The 12,318-nt window shown below is 39.9% G+C and overlaps 1 protein-coding gene and 1 pseudogene across 1 annotated transcript in view; both read left to right on the forward strand.

Moving 5' to 3' along the window:
* Positions 1-12,318, forward strand: part of DLGAP1 (DLG associated protein 1) — an 828,057-nt gene that overhangs the window by 319,175 nt on the left and 496,564 nt on the right. The window lies entirely within an intron of this gene.
* On the forward strand, positions 153-1,330 carry LOC112322601 (ubiquitin-conjugating enzyme E2 Q2 pseudogene; annotated as a pseudogene).

Raw genomic sequence — 12,318 nt, forward strand, 5'->3', positions numbered from 1 at the left:
ACTAAAATTATGAAAACTACTTTCTCTGACCATAATGGAGTTAAATTAGAAATCAACAACATAAGGAAATTTGACAGATTCACAAATTTATGGAAATTAAATAGTACATTCTAAATAATTAACAGGTCAGATCATGTGGGTTGCAAAGGCTGATGCTGGCCACTGCCCTCTCCTTCTTCTGGTGCGATCATAGCATTACCCAGCTCCCCTGCCAGAGACTGGGGTGGGGGGAGTTTTTGGTGTGGAGGCTCAAGGCTGAGCTCAAGTTCCTGGCGTCCACCTTCGACAGGAACCATGAGAAGTCCCACATCATCAGCTGAGAGCTGGGCAAGCTACACTGCCAGCTCCTGGTGCAGCCGCCAGGCAGCATGGCCTCGGCTCTCATGCTGCACTGCAATGCACAGAATCTTATCCTTCTTCTTCACCAGTGTGGGTTGTGGACTCTGATGACCTAGATCTGACAGTGGTTCTGGAGGGTCGAGAAGATACTAAGGACAATAGTAGCTTTGTCAGCAACTGAAGCAGTTGGCTTGTGAGTTCTGCAGATTATATAACCTTCCTAAGCGCCTGGATTTGAGATGCTGGATCAACCACAACCCACGGGTCAGAACAGGACAACAGAAGAAGTGACTTCAGAAGAGATGGCTGAAGTTATGTTAGAAGACTTCATCACCATGAGATGAAGGAAGAACAATCTGTTAGTGGAAAAAGTCAGAGGAAGAAGGAATTAGAAAAGGAAACTCGGCAATATTAGAGAAAATTAGGAAGACTCAAAGTCAAGACCACCTAAATGATATGGCGTCTGGGTGTGTGCAAGCTTCAGATAAACTTATTAAAGACCTTGGGACATACACATGTCATGGAATTATAAAACAGCAGTTTATTCAGTGGAACTAATAAATGGCAGTTTCCATGACTGGCATATTAAACTTCAGAAGGTGGATCCTGATAGTCCTTTGCAAGTGATCCTCAGATCTTGAAAGAAAAGGAAGGCATAGCATATATTTTGCTTAACTTCTCTTTTAAGGATAACTTCCCATTTGATCCTCCATTTGTTTGAGGGGTATTTCCTGTTCTCTCAGGAGGGTGCGTGTTGGGTGGTGGTGTGCTGTGTATGGAACCTCTCACAAAACAGGGCTGGAGCAGTGCCTACTGAACAGGGTCAGTCACCATGCAAGTCAGTGCCACCCTAGACGAAGGCAAAGCCCAAGTGCTGTTTGGAGCAAATAAGAGTCAGTATAATGTAGCAAGAGCCCAACAATCTTATAATTCCATTGTACAGATACATAGGAAAAATGGCGGGTGCACCCCTCCAAAGGCAGATGGCTAAATATTTTGACTTTTGTGTTTGGACCCAGTGTTGCTTTAAAGAAAATCTTTCCAATGTGCATACAACTTTGAATGCCCTGTAACAGCACTGCCAAAGACGTCTTAGTGGGTGATCTGCCAACTGACACCCTTTATGAGTGATGGCCTTCTCATTTGGTTCATTTTAGGTATCTTGGACTGAGTACTGGGGCCTTTACTGTATTTTTCTTGATAAATGCATACACTGGCCACTCCTTTTCATCTCTTTTTCTTGAAAAATGAAATCTTTAAGCAGGCAAGTCAGCATCAGGTTACTGAAGTTGGGACTTTAGGGTAACTTTTCCACGATGATCTCACGCCTGATAAGAATTTGCAGTATATTGTTCCATTCAGAGCCAATAAAGGCTTATTTGGTGTATAATATTGGTTTAGAAAATTTATGGTCTTCTAAATCACAATATCCTTTTCAGATTAAAACCATTTTATGATACTGCCAAAATAATAACGGAAACCTGCATGACAAATTGTTAAACATTTTTTATGGCCAGGTGAATATATGAGCTGTTTCCCAGAGATATACTCTTAACTCAGTTGTATTGTACTTTTTAGGCCGAAGAAGTGAGTGGGTCATTCCACTGGGGCATCACAGTCTTGTTGGGCTGAATCTGTGTATTGGTGCAATGTGCCTTATGGAATTCTGCAGTATAGATCTTGACGTTATTGAAAGGACTAAGTCATTGTACATTTGCGTTTTATTAACGGCATGTTGTAATCCTTTGTACTAATAAACTTATAAAGTGATTGGCACTCAGACAGACTCCTTGAGCAAAAGCTGCACAGTTAAGTAAAAAAAGATATCTAACTTGGAGACTCTTAAAACTTTTGCTATAGTCCTAACAATGGCTTTTACTTAAAGATTAAAAGAACTCCACACATGTTAATTCTTTTATAAAACCTGACTCAAATCAGTATACTCTCCAATTTATTACCTTACCTTCATCAGTCCTATTTGCTTGGTAATAGATTTTTTAATATACCCACATTTAATTTAAAAGTAACTTCTAATTATTAAGCACTTTACAAATAAAATCCCGAAGCACATTTTTCTGCATAAACCAATTACAAAGTTCAAAAGTGTTTCTTAGGCATTTGCTTTGAGATTCCGTTTTTAACTTTGTAAACCACACTGCAGAGACTTAGCACTTCTGCATTACTGGGTGGCTGAGAGCATGGTAGATAACGATTTTTCTGGCATTCTTGTTCACATGGTTACATTTGTATACAGTTCTGATAGCCAGTGGCTTAGACAAGTGACAAGACAGAATTTTTTCAAGCATTATAGTTCCTTAAGTCTAAGGCTAAATCTTGAATCCATTATTGAATTCTTAATACCCTTATGGCTACCACATTGACAGCTGCATATTTGGCATGCTTTGATTTTTTTGGAGTTTATTTTTTAGTGCAGATTTATTTGGCAATGTAAATTTTGTATATTTACATCAAGTTTATGAAAAAGAATCATTTATTTTAAAAATAAATAAATAAACAATGGGTCAAAGAAAAATCCAAGATAAATTAGAAAGGAATAAAAATTAAAGTTTACCAAAACTTACAGGATGAAGCCAAAGCAGTGTTACTAAACAACAACAACAACAAAAGGTTTGGCTGCCTGTTGCCACAATAGCTAAACTTGTAAGGCAGGTGCTGATGCAAAAAGAAATAGGTTTTTTTCAGATGCTGCCCAGTCTTGGAGAATGGGGGACTCCCCATCTTGTAGCTCATCCCCTCTACCAAACCCAGACAAAGCCCAGTAAGAGTAGAACAAAAGGCAGGGCCCAGAGTTCCTGCTCCGTTTTAAAGCACCGTCCTTTGGAGCCTGCAGGCTCCCTCCTGAAGGCTCTGTGTGGAGCTGGCGCAGCCAGGGCCATGCAGCTGCCAGAAGGTCACATGCTCCCAGTTAAGGGAGCACACGAATGTATCAGTGAGTGCTTCCCCAGCTCAGCAGGAGCAAGAGATAGAGACTCCCTCCTGCAAGCTATGAGCCATGCGGCTACTAAGGTCATGTGGCCTGTGGAGAGGACAGGCCAGAGCACCGTCTGAGTGCAGGTCCCGAGCAGCAGGTGATGAGCCAGAGTATGTTTCTTTGTTCCCCTCAGTTCATGTTAGATTGGCTATGAGGCAGGCCAGCTGCTTTCTCAGAATGACCAGTTAACTTCCTAAACTTTTGCATGCTTTGGGTGGGTCCACGTCCTCACCGCTCTGTTCTTACCGCAGACTGGACTGGCAGGCCTCTTTGGTCTAGCACCACTCCCTGCCACCATTCTGACTTATATGGCACTTGTGCTTGCCTTCCCTGGGTCCTACCCCCAGTCAGGTGATGGAAGGGTGTGGATGGGGCGTTTCCCCTTATCCAATTATCTTTTTAGCTTTCAGACACTGTTTGGTAGGGGAGGGGGTGGCTATCCATTCATCTTTCATCTTTGGGCTTGCTCTGGGCCTTATTCATCTTTCTAGCTTTCTGTGCCACTTGGGCCCTGTCCATTCATATTTCTAGCTTTTAGCGCTTCAGTGTAGGAACCTTTCCCTGCCACCATCTTGGCCAGTGGGGAAGTCTCCCCTGACTCCTTGTCCCGAGGCTGCCCACTTCCCTGCCCTCCGGGCCCCAGGCCACGCTGAGGCAGCTCTACCAACTCTGAGTGAAAGCTCAAGTGCAGCCTCTGAACCAGCATTCCCACTGGGGGGTGGGGGACCGTGCCCTCTCGCTTACAGTGTCCGCCAGGTTTCCTGCCACTCCGGGTCAGGCAGTCATGCGGCCAGGATCCCACAATCAGCCCAGCATCCAGGCTCTGCGCCCTCTACCTGCGGAGGGGCACTTCTGCCTCACTGCAGCTTGGTGCTGTCTGCATAGAGTCAGGCACTCTGGCTAGCTGAGAAGGGCAGGCTAAAGGCACGGTCTTGTGCAGTGGTGACAGCAGTGCTGAAATGGAAGCGTGTAGCTGCAAACGCCTACATTAAAAAAGAAGAAAGATCTCAAGTCAATAACCTAACCTTCTGCCTTAAACCACTGAAAAGAAAAAAAAACTAAACCCAAAACAAATAGAATGAAATAATGATTATTATGGCAAAAATAAATTAAATAGATAAAATAAAACAAAAAAATCAATAAAACCAAAAGTTTATTCTTTAAAAAGATCAATAAAATTGGCATCCCTTAGCTAGACAGACCGAGGAAAGAGAGAAAACTCAAATTGCCAAATCAAGAATGAAAAACTAAACATCAATATTGATTTTACAGAAATAAAAAGGAGCACATAAAAATCTTATAAAGGATGTATCCCCCCAAATTAGATAATTTAGATAAAATGGGCAAATCCCTAAAAAAATAAAAACTATTGAACCTGACTCAGGAAAAATGGAAAATCTAAATAGATCTATAACAGGTTGAATTAATAATTTTAAAACTTCCCATAAAGAAAAGCCCTGGCTCAGATGGCTTCGCTAGTGAATTCTACCAAATAGTTTATGAAGAATTAATATCAAACACTTATAAACTCTCCAAATGACAGAACAGTGTACACTTTCTAACTCACCCTATTAGACCAGCATTATGCTGATATCAAACCAGGCAAAGACATCAAAAGGAAAGAAAACTGTGGTTCAATATCCATTATCAATATAGATGCAAAAATCCTCAGCAAAATAGTAGTAAACCAAATCTAGCAACAAATAAAATGGATGATATACCTTGACCTAGTGGGATTACTTCTAGGAATGCAAGGTTGGTTTAATTTCCAAAAATTAAATAATGTAAAACATTATGTAATAGGCTAAAAAATCACAGGATCATATCAATAGACACAGAAAAATATTTGACAAAATCCAACAGCCTTTCATGATAAAACACTCAACAAAATTTGGAATAAAAAGCCTCCTCAACCTGATCAAGGACATCTATGAAAAACCCACAGCTAACATAACTTTTGGATGAAATCAGCTTCATGAAGTGAACAGAGCTTTATTTGCATTTTTGGAAAAAAACAAAGGATTTGTAAGCAGAAAAGATTTTTCTGGAGACAGAGCCAGTCTGGGACAGGGAGCATGGCAGGGTGGGCTGGGGTGGCAAAGCAGGCAGCAGAAGGATCCTGGGACTCTAGGGAGAGACACTTTCTAAGGAATAGTAAAGGGATAAAAGTAAATTACTAAAGAAATGCACAAAGAATCTTTAAAAGTTATCAAACAAAAACTATTTCAAAATATTCCCTCAAATGACCCAACTCAAGGAAAAGAGAGGATAATTTTATTTCCATTCTTTCTTTCCTCACATTCCCAGGACTTTGATCTCTAGTACTGTTGCTACTATAGCTATTTCATTGTGGGCTAAATAAACCTGTAGGGAACCAGGAAACCTAGCCAGCATTTTCCCCTAAATATAGTATCTCTGGGACTGGCTCTAAACAATAACATAAAAATGAGCTTTGGGGACCTGACATAACCATAATTTGGAAACTGCCTATGCACAATATTTGTTACAGATGATTTGTTTCCCTAATTATGGTTTATTAAACTTAATTCTACAGTCAGTTTCCATTCCATGAATACACACTGGGGAAATTAAATGGCTTGAGAGTAATACACACACATGCACACACATATACACATATAAATGTGTATTTATGCATATATACACGCACTTTCTTTTTCTGGACACCAAAGTCTTTTAAATGTGTTACATTTTATACACACAGACACACACATACATAATTTAGTACTCTAAAACTTGAATGATCCCCCATAAAACAAGGTGGGAAAGGAAAAAGAACTAAAGGATGAAGACTTAATTTTTGGAATGGTCTGAGTTAAGATTAATGGTAATTACAGAAGGAGAAGAAGAAGAGCAAGGGATAGAAAACCTGTTTGAAAAAGTAATGATGGAAAATTTCCCTAATCTGAGGAGAGAAAAAATCACCCAAATCCAGGAATCACAGAGAGTCCCAAGCAAAAGGAACCCAAAGAGACACACTGCAAGACACATCATAATTAAAATGGCAAATTTCCAAGACAAAGAGAGGATCTTAAAGGCAGCAAGGGAGAAAAAGGAAGTAACATACAAGGGAGCCCCAATAAGGTTAGCAACTGACTTCTCAATGGAAACGCTCCAAGCCAGAAGAGAATGGCAAAAAATATTCCAAGTAATGAGAACCAGAGGCCTCCAACCAAGACTACTTTACCCAGCAAGGCTCTCAATTAAGATAGAAGACCAAATAAAGAGTTTCCCAGACAAAAGAAGTCTAAAAGAATACAGCTCCACCAAACCAGTTCTGCAAGAGATGCTAAAGGGACTGCTTTAAGGAAAGGAAGGAAAAGAGAAAGACAGAGGAACACAGGTAGGAAATAATGGCAATGAATAACTACCTATCGATAATAACCTTAAACATAAATGGATTAAATGCTCCAATCAAAAGACATAGAACAGCTGAATGGATAAGAAAACATGACCCACACATATGCTGCCTACAAGAAACCCATCTCAGGACAAAAGACTTACACAGACTGAAAGTGAAGGGCTGGAAACAAATTTTCCAAGCAAACGGACAGGAAAAAAAAGCAGGGGTAGCAATACTCATATCAGACAAAATAGACTTCCAAAGAAGGTCCATAAAGAGAGATCCAGAAGGTCACTTCATAATACTCAAAGGAAGAATCCACCAAGAAGACATAAACATTATAAATATATATGCACCCAACATAGGAGCACCCAAATACATAAAGAAAATCTTGGAGGACTTCAAGAAAGATATTGACAGCAACACAATTATAGTAGGGGATTTTAACACCCCACTATCAAAAATGGACAGGTCTTCCAAACAAAAGATCAACAAAGATATTGTGTCACTTAACAATACCCTAGAGGAAATGGACTTAACTGATATATACAGAGCTTTTCATCCCAAAGAAGCAAAATACACATTCTATTCAAGTGTCCATGGAACTTTTTCAAAGATAGACCACATGATAGGACACAAAGCAAGCCTCAACAAATTCAAGAAAATTGAAATCATATCAAGCATCTTCTCTGACCACAAGGGTATGAAACTAGAAACCAACGCCAAGGGTAAAAACCCAAAACACTCAAAAACATGGAGACTGAATAGCATGCTATTAAACAATGAATGGGTCAAGAACGAGATTAGGGAAGAAATCAAAAACTTCCTGGAAACAAATGAAAACGAACTCACAACAACCCAAAACCTATGGGACACAGCAAAGGCAGTCCTGAGAGGGAAGTTCATAGCAATACAGGCCTACCTTAAGAAGTTAGAAACAGTTCAAACAAACAACCTAACCCTATGCCTACAAGAACTGGAGGAACAACAACAAAGACAGCCCAGAGCAAGCAGAAGGAAGGAAATAACCAAGATCAGAGCAGAACTAAATGACATAGAGACTAAAAGCACAATTGTAAGGATCAATGAATCCAGGAGCTGGTTCTTTGAAAAGATAAACAAAATCGACAAGCCTTTAAGTAGGCTCATCAAGAAAAAAAGAGAGAGGATCCAAATAAACAGAATTAGAAATGAAAGTGGAGAGATTACAACTGATACCACAGAAATACAAAGGATCGTAAGAAATTACTATGAAGACCTGTATGCTAAGAAATTTGAAAACCTATTTGAAATGGACACATTTCTAGAAAAATATAATCTTCCAAAACTGAATGAAGAAGAAGCAGAAAACCTGAACAGACCAATATCAGCAAAGGAAATTGAAGCAGTCATCAAGAAACTCCCATCACACAAAAGCCCTGGACCAGATGGCTTCACAGGAGATTTCTACAAAGCATTTAAGGAAGAACTAACCCCTATCCTTCACAGACTATTCGAAAAAATCCAAACTGATGGAAGACTCCCAAACTCTTTTTATGAAGCCAACATCATCCTAATCCCAAAACCAGATAAAGACACAACGAAGAAAGAAAACTTCAGGCCAATATCGCTGATGAACATAGACGCTAAAATTCTCAACAAAATATTAGCAAACCGCATCCAGCAATATATTAAAAAGATCATCCACCATGACCAAGTGGGATTCATCCCAGGGATGCAAGGATGGTACAATATTCGCAAATCAATAAACATAATACATCACATCAACAACAGCAAAGACAAAAATCACATGATCATATCAATAGATGCGGAAAAAGCTTTCGATAAGATACAGCACCCATTTCTGATAAAAACACTCAGCAAAGTGGGAATAAAGGGAGCAGTCCTCAACATAATTAAGGCCATATATGAGAGACCTACAGCCAACATCACACTCAATGGGCAAAAACTTAGAGCTTTCCCACTAAGATCAGGAACTAGAAAAGGATGCCCTCTCTCACCACTCCTATTCAACATAGTATTGGAAGTCCTAGCCACAGCAATCAGACAAGAAAAAGCAATAAAAGGCATCCAAATTGGAAAGGAGGAAATGAAACTGTCACTGTTTGCAGACGACATGATAGTGTACATGGAAAACCCTATAGACTCCACTCAAAAACTACTCGACCTAATAAATGAATTTGGCAAAATAGCTGGATACAGAGTCAATACCCAGAAATCAAAGGCATTCCTGTACACCAACAACGAAACTGCAGAAACAGAAATCAGGAAAAAAATCCCATTCGATATAGCAACAAGAAAAATAAAGTACCTAGGAATAAACCTAACCAAGGAGGTAAAAGACCTGTACTCAGAAAACTACACAACACTGAAGAAAGAAATTAAGGAAGATACAAACAAATGGAAGCATGTACCATGTTCATGGATTGGAAGAATTAACATCATCAAAATGGCCATACTACCCAAAGCAATTTATAGATTCAATGCAATCCCTATTAGAGTACCCATGACATATTTCACAGATATAGAACAAACATTGCAGAAATTCATATGGAACCATAAACGACCTCGAATAGCAGCAGCAATCTTGAGAAAGAAGAACAAAGCAGGAGGGATCACAATACCTGATATCAAACTGTATTACAAGGCCACTGTAATCAAAACAGCCTGGTACTGGCATAAAAACAGGCACATAGACCAATGGAACAGAATAGAGAGCCCAGAAATAAACTCAAATCTATACGATCAATTAATATTCGACAAAGGAGGCAGGAGCATAAAATGGAGCAAAAACAGTCTCTTCAACAGATGGTGTTGGGAGATCTGGACAGCTACGTGCAAAAAAATGAAACTCGATCACCAACTTACACCATACACGAAAATAAACTCAAGATGGATAAAAGACTTAAATATAAGTCGTAACACCATAAAAGTCCTTGAGGAAAACATTGGCAGGAAAATCTCAGACATTCCACGCAGCAACATCCTCACAGACACATCCCCTAAAGCAAGGGACATAAAGGAAAGAATAAACAAATGGGACCTCATCAAAATAAAAAGCTTCTGCATGGCTAAAGAAAACAGCACCAAATTACAAAGAGAACCAACAGTATGGGAAAACATATTTGCCAATGATACCTCAGACAAGGGCCTGATCTCCAAAATATATAAGGAACTCACACGACTCCACTCCAGGAAGACAAACAACCCAATTAAAAAATGGGCAAAGGACTTGAACAGACACTTCTCCAAGGAAGACATACAGAGGGCCCAGAGACATATGAAAAGATGCTCAGCATCACTAGCCATCAGAGAGATGCAAATTAAAACCACAATGAGGTATCATCTCACACCAGTCAGAATGGCCAACATAAACAAATCCACAAACAAATGTTGGAGAGGATGTGGAGAAAAGGGAACCCTCGTGCACTGTTGGTGGGAATGCAGACTGGTGAGGCCACTGTGGAAAACAGTATGGAATTTCCTCAGAAAACTAAAAATGGAACTGCCCTTTGACCCAGTAATTCCGCTGCTGGGATTATACCCTAAGAACACTGAAACACCAATCCAAAAGAAGCTGTGCACCCCAATGTTCATAGCAGCACAATTTACAATAGCCAAGTACTGGAAGCAACCTAAGTGCCCATCAGCAAACAAGTGGATCCAAAAACTATGGTATATTTACACAATGGAATTCTACGCAGCAGAGAGAAAGAAGGAGCTTATACCCTTTGCAACAGCATGGATGAAACTGGAGAGCATTATGCTAAGTGAAACAAGCCAGGAAGTGAGGGACAAATACCATATGATCTCACCTTTAACTGGAACATAAGCAATAGAAGGAAAAAGCAAACAAATTATAACCAGAGTCATTGAAGTTAAGGACAATCTAACAATAGCCAGGGCGGGGTTGGGGGGTAGGGGCGGGGACAGTGGGTAGAGGGGATTACAGGAACTACTATAAAGGACACATGGACAAAACCAAGGGGGAGGGTGGAGAGGGGGGAGGGAGGTGGGTTCAGCTGGGGTGGGGTGGAGGGATGGGGAGAAAAGGCATACAACTGTAATTGCATAACAATAAAAAAAAAAAGATTAATGGTAATTAGATTTATCTGAGTTGGGCTTGGATCAGTTCTGAACTTGATATAGACTGAGGTCTTAGAGCAAAAGATTCAAGGAGTGAGCCTAGAGAGGAGAGAAATTGTTCACGAATAGTGGCTCAGGAGATTCTCCACTGGATTATACCTGGTGATTGTTTCATTAAGTCGGAAAGGGCCTTCCTCCTGCATCAGGAGCTGAATAAACAATGTAAGTAGCCAAGTAGTGAAGCAGGGGGTGTAAAGTCAGTTGACATTTTAGCCTCCTCTGAACTTTACAATAACCATGGACTATTTTAACTCTAGTCACCTTATGGCTGGCAGAATTCTGAGAAAGACCCCGCTGAGCCTGTCTCTTCAAATCTTCTCCCTGTTGCATGCAGTGGGACCTGTGAAGATGAGATGTCACTTCATAAGCAAGAGGGAGATTATTTCATGTGGTTCTGTCTAACCACATGAGACCTTTAAAAGCTCATAAATGTTCTCTGGCAAAATGGTCTGTGCCCCAGGTCGTATAGCTCGCTCAGTCCACACTCTCAGCCATTTTTCCCGAAGCACACCCCAGTGCCATCGCAGATGGCACAGGAAGATCCCCAGCTGTTAGTGACAGTCTGGGTCTGGAATTAGCACAACCCTTTCCATAACATAATCCAGGTCAAGCTACAGCCTCCTCAGATAGGTTACTGGTTGGTGAAGCAACTCACTCCCCTTTGTGCAGCTCCAAACATTGCACAGCTCTTATACAGAGTCTCCCTGTAACGTATACCCGTTAAGCTATTTGTACAGCAAATACAAGTTTGTGCTGTAAGAGCTGTGTCAAAGGGCTAGTTCACCTTTCGCTTCACGGCCCTTCCAGTTTTTGAAGGTGGGTGTTGCTTTCCCCTGTTTTCCTTGGGCTCTTTTTCTTTCCTCTGTAAGTGTTCCAAGCTACAAGGTTGCTTAACAAGGAATACAAAGCCCCAGGTGTGCCTGACTAGTACTAAGTAGAGGACCATTTCCTTCCTCAATCTTATACCTATATACATATATATACACACACACATATATATATGTATATATATATACATTTTTCTTTAACAAATGCTGCCTAGATTTGCTCTATAATATTTCCTGATGCATCATATGAGGAGCTCATTTTCACATGACACGATATGATCCCTAAACTCATTTTGCATAGTCACATAATAAATGTCATTAGTTAATAAATAAAGTTTTAAAGTAAGACAATTAGAAGACATTAAATGCTTTTTTTGATTATGTAATATATGTTCACAATTCTTTTCTCATAAAGAAACAAAAAACAAGACTCTCTTGAAATCAGACCAGACAACTAAAAGGAAAATATAGAAGAAAAATATCACACACACACACGGAGTCATAACAACATGGAAAAGAAATGGAGTCCAACAGCTAAATGGTGTTGCTTTGACTCTCATGCAGTTGAAAGGCTAGACAGATCAAACATTCCTATCCTGTTTTGTACAGCTTTATTTTTTTATCTTCAGATACTTTATTTTAGATTATTGAAG

Source organism: Desmodus rotundus, chromosome 10 (assembly GCF_022682495.2).
Source record: "Desmodus rotundus isolate HL8 chromosome 10, HLdesRot8A.1, whole genome shotgun sequence".
Taxonomy (NCBI): domain Eukaryota; kingdom Metazoa; phylum Chordata; class Mammalia; order Chiroptera; family Phyllostomidae; genus Desmodus; species Desmodus rotundus.